A 5735-nucleotide genomic window follows, 5' to 3' on the forward strand; every position below is an offset into this window, starting at 1 on the left:
AACCACATTCCGGCTAGGGTCTATTTTGGCTGTCACAACTCTCCCCACTTAAGAAATTTTCGTCCCAGAAAATCTTACGGTAAATAGGTTTGGATATCGCTCTTTCATAGAATTCTCGGTCTCCCAAGTAGCTTCTTCTATCCCGTGCTTGAGCCATAACACTTTCACTAGCGGAACCGCTTGTTTCGCAACTCTTTCACTTCTCGTGATAGGATCTGAATCGGTTCTTCCTCATAACTCATATTAGCTTGAATTTCAATTTCGATGGACTAATCACGTGCGATGGATCGGATCTATAGCGTCAAGCATCGAAGCGTGAAAGACATCGTGAACCTTTTGAGTTCGGGGGAAAATCAGCGATATGCCACTAGACCGACTCGCTCGATATCTCATATGGCCCAATGAACCTCGGGCTCAACTTGCCCTTACGGCCGAACACGAGTATCTTTTTCCAAGGCGATACCTTGAGAAACACTTTATCACCCACGATACTCGATATCCTTACGCTTCAGATCCGCGTCACGACTTACGACGATCGGAGGCTATCTTGAGACTTTCACGGATTACTTTCACTTACATTCAGCATCCCTAATCAAATCCACCGAAAATCTTGCTTTCACCGAGCTCGGTCCAAAACAATGGTGTACGGCATTTACGACCGTACAAGGCCTCGTAGGTGCCATCTTAATACTTGATTGAAAGTTGTTGTTGTGCGAATGCAATCAATGGCAAATACCGTTCCCATGAACCACTAAACTCGAGGACGCAACATCTTAACATATCCTCAAGTATCTGAATTATCCGCTCGGATTGACCATCGGTTTGGGGGTGAAAGGCGGTGCTGAAATGCAACTTGGTACCCAAAGCTTCTTGCAACTTTTTCCAAAATCGCGAGGTAAATCTCGGATCTCTATCCGACACGATGGAAATAGGCACCCGTGTAATCTCACAATCGAGAAACGTACAATTCCGCTAATTTGTCCATTGAAAAATCCGTACGTACGGGGACAAAGTGGGCCGACTTAGTCAATCGATCTACCACGACCCAAACCGCATCCTTCTTACTTACTGACAATGGCAGTCCGGATACAAAGTCCATTGTGACTCGATCCCATTTCCACTCGGGTATCGTGATTGGCTGAAGTAATCTTGAAGGCACCTGATGTTCCGCTTTCACTTGTTGACATATTAAACATCTCGAAACAAAGTTGGAGATGTCTCGCTTCATACCATGCCACCAAAACCGACGTTTCAAATCATTGTACATCTTCGTACTCCCCGGGTGGATTGCCATTCGGCTACAATAGGCTTCATTGAATTATCGAAATGAGCTCAATTCTTTGGGACACACAGACGACTTTTGAACCTCAAACAATCGTCATCGTCGATTTGAAACTCCGAGTCCTTGTTCGAACACACGCAGCCGTTTTGCAACCAACTCGTCGTCGACTTTACGAGCTTCTCGAATTTGGTGTGTCAATAATGGTTTGGCTTTCAATTCAGCCACTAACACCTTTGTCGGATCGGACAGACAAGTGCACATTCATCGCTCGTAAAGTGAATAACGATTTGCGACTCAAGGCATCCGCAACCACATTCGCCTTTCCGGGTGATAGTCAATGATCAGCTCATAATCCTTTAATACTCGAGCCAACGTCTTTGTCGCAGATTTAAGTCTCTTTGGGTCATCAAATATTTGAGACTTTTGTGATCCGAGTATACATGGCACCTTTCACCAAATAAGTAATGTCGCCAAATCTTTAAAGCGAATCGATGGCGCCAATTCGAGATCATGAGTCGGATAATTTTTCTCATGTGGCTTTAATTGCCTCGACGCATAGGCCACAACTCGACCTTCTTGCATTAATACGCAACCTAACCCAAGTAGAGAGGCGTCGCTATAGATGACAAACTCCTTTGGGACTCGGGTTGCACTAGAATTGGGGCTTCATCAAATAAGTTTTCGAGTTGATCGAAACTTTTTGGCATTTCTCAAATCCATTCGAACTTAACACCCTTTTGGAGTAGCCGTCATCGGTGTGGCTATCGTTGAGAAGCCTTTTACAAATCGTCGGTAATAACCTAAGCAAGCCCCAAAAAGCTCGAACCTCGATAATATTTCTGGAGGCTTCCAATTAAGTATGGCTGAAATTTTATTCTGCCCACTCGAATACCGATGCGAGATACCACATGACCTAAGAAGCTAACCTCTCTTAACCGAACTCACACTTGCTTGAACTTAGCATATAATTGCTTATCCCGTAAAATTTGCAAGCACTAACCGCAGGTGTTCAAAGATGTTCGGTCTCATTTCTTGAATAGACCAAGATGTCATCAATGAACACGACTACGAATCGATCCAAATATGGTCTAAAGATCCGATTCATTAAATCCATAAATACCGTAGGAAATTAGTGAGCCCAAACGGCATCACTAGGAACTCATAGTGACCATATCTCGCTCAAGGCGGTCTTGGGTACGTCCAATCTCGGATTCGCAATTGATAATAGCCCGATCTCAAATCTATTTTCGAGAACACCGAGGCTCCCTTCATTGATCGAACAAGTCATCAATACGTGGCAACGGATATTTGTTCTTTATCGTTGCTTTATTAAGGCGGCGATAGTCGATGCACGTACCGCATGGTTCCATCCTTCTTCTTCACGAACAATCTTGGCGCACCCCAAGGCGAAAAACTCGGCGAGCAAAACCTCTATCCACCAATTCTTGCAATCGAGCTTTCAACTCCTTTAATTCCGTTGGTGCCATACGATACGGAGCTATCGAAATTGAGTGGTACCGGTACCAATTCGATGCCAAATTCTATTTCCGAACAGGTGGTAAACCGGCAATTCTTTGGGAAAACATCCGGTATTCACAAACCACACGCACAGATTCGGGTTTCTTTTTCGATTCCTTGTCATCGAAAGCACGACGCAAGGTACGCTTCGCACCCTTTTCTTACATATTTCGGGCCAACATCGGCGATATTACGGTGGCAACCCCCTTTAAGTCCGTAGACTCAACCCGAATTATTTCATTATTCGCGCACCTCAAATCGATAGTCTTGCTCTTGCAATTTACAACCGCATCGTGCATGGTCAACCAATCCAAACCAAGAATAACGTCAAACTCATCGAACGGCAAAAGCATCAAGTCCGCCGGAAAACAAGAACCTTGGAACACTAGGGGACTTTTCTTGCACACTTTGTTGACAAGCACGTAATGACCCAAGGGGTTTGACACCGAATTACAAACTCGATGAGACTCAATGGGCAAAGTCTTTTTGGATGCTAAGGTTTCACATATATATGAATGAGTAGAACCGGGGTCAATCAAAGCAATCACATTTGTATTGAAAAGAGTGAAAGTACCGGTAATAACATCCGAGAGGCAGCATCCTCGGCGTGCGCGATGGCATAAGTCCTAGCAGAGCACGAGCCTCGGATCGATGGTAGCATCTCTAGATCCTCTCGACCGCCAATCGACATTGTGGCCTACCTCGGCGATGGTAGCACCCGGGTTTCCACTCGACTCACATTCATTCAAGCATCCTCGGGCAATCCTTCATAAAGTGGTCGGCCGATCCACACTTATAGCGAGAGCGATCACGAAACCAACAGCTCCCGAATGCCATTTGCCACAATGTGGACACTCCGCCTCTCTCGGCGATCATTTCCACCATCGGGCGATCGAAGTGACTCGTGTGGTCACAGGGGTCGATCGCGTCCTCGTCTAGAAAAGACCGAAATGCCTCTAGACGGCTCGCATCATCTCGAAATCTCTTCGATGCTTGTTGAAGAGACTTTCCGAGGACCTCTTCGAATTCTCCGGTTCCCACATCGCTTTTTGTTTCTCCTTTCTAAGCTCTTGACTTTACAAGCTCGCTCAACAAGTACTACGAACTCTCGTATCTCGAGGATGCCAACAAACATCCTTATATCATCATTCAGCCCATCCTCAAGCGTTTACACATAATAGCCGGGACGAAATGCATTCTCGCGTCTGGCTAAGCCTCACAAATTTTCGTTCGTAGTCGAGAATCGACATCGAACCTTGCTTAAGATCAAGGAATTCCCTCCGCTTTTGGTCGATGAATCTCGATCGATATACTTTTTTGAACTCGGTTTGAAAGAATTCCCAAGTCACTTGCTCTCTAGGCACCACAGTCGAGTACTCCACCAATAGTAGGCGGACTCGCGTAGCAAGGAGATGGTACACTTTAAGCACTCATCGGTGTACAGGATAGCTCATCAAGCACCGGATAGTGTTATCTAACCAAAATTCAGCTCGCTTCGGCATCATCGTCATCCGTAGCCTTAAATTCAGTGGCCCCATGTTTTGAATCCTATCGATCGGGGCTTACTTGACCTTATTTGGTCATCACCGGAGGTATTGTAGGTCTTGGGGTTGCATTTTCGGGAATGGAGGTTGTGGAGCAGTAGTGTTGGTTCGAATGTATTGATTAAACCATTCGTTCATCACACTATAAAAGGCTTGCCTAGCCTCGTCATTAGGATTGCTGGCCATAGGTTGAGAGCCATGGCGCTGTCCCTTCTTGCGGGGAGCAGCGCCACACTCTCCACATCATCATCTCATCGCTCGGTTGGGATCGGGATCCATTGCTATAAACAAACACAAAGTCAAATTGTCGAAATCACCACACTATCGATTCATCATTTAATGGCATGTATAGCTAGACCCCAAACACATCACGGTAGTTCTAGAATCGACTAAATCGTGGCTCGATACCAATAAAATTGTAACACCCGAACCGAGACCATCGCCGGTGTCGGACACGAGGGGTTAACAAGCCAAGTTCACTTGTTTTGCCCATCCATTTGACATTTCCAGTCAGGTTGGAAAACTGCGTCACTGTCGCCTTAAAAATCATATCTCGAGTTTCAAAACTCGGAAACTGGTTTCGTAAATTTTCCCTGAATTTAGACTCATATATCCATCCATGGATTTATTTCTAGAATTTTTGGTCGGGCCAATTGGTACAGTTTATTAGTTAAAGTCACCCAAGTTACAGGGATCGACTGCTCTGACCTTCGCGTGGTATAACTTGAATATCTCTCTGTACAGAGCTTTAATACTGGTGCCGTTTGTTTCTAATGAAACTAGACTAAAAATGGAATCTGTACATATAAGGTATGTCTCCTAATTCTTTTTGGATAATTTATAGTAAATTTTTAAAGTTGCGACAGGGAACCCAGAAACCATTCTGGCCCTGTCTCATAATAGCTTTAATATCTCTTAACATGTAACTCCTATGACCATTTCGTTTCTTCCATATGAAAATAGACTCATCAAGGTTCATTTACATAGCTTATTCAATATTTAATTCCATTCCTACGAATTTTGGTGATTTTTCACATTCACGTCACTGCAGCTGGCAGCATCTGTTTTTAAGGTAGGTCTTACCTATTTGGTAGTCTCCATGAACCAACTAGTCTTGCCATACATAGGTTCATATATGATCATTTTAACCATGCCAATGGCTGATCATATGACCAACATTCCCATTTCCAAGCCATAGCCACATCATGACACCAAATATATACATACAAACCACAATTAGTCTAAGTCGATACTTCACTTTTACGAGCCATTTTCGCATGGCCGTACATATATACATCACAACATATTCAACCAACAAGGGGTAATCCTATACATGCCATTTCAAAGTTCAACCAAAATTTATACCAAAATAGAGGCGTGGATAGTGTGGA

Source organism: Gossypium arboreum, chromosome 3 (assembly GCF_025698485.1).
Source record: "Gossypium arboreum isolate Shixiya-1 chromosome 3, ASM2569848v2, whole genome shotgun sequence".
NCBI classification, from domain to species: domain Eukaryota; kingdom Viridiplantae; phylum Streptophyta; class Magnoliopsida; order Malvales; family Malvaceae; genus Gossypium; species Gossypium arboreum.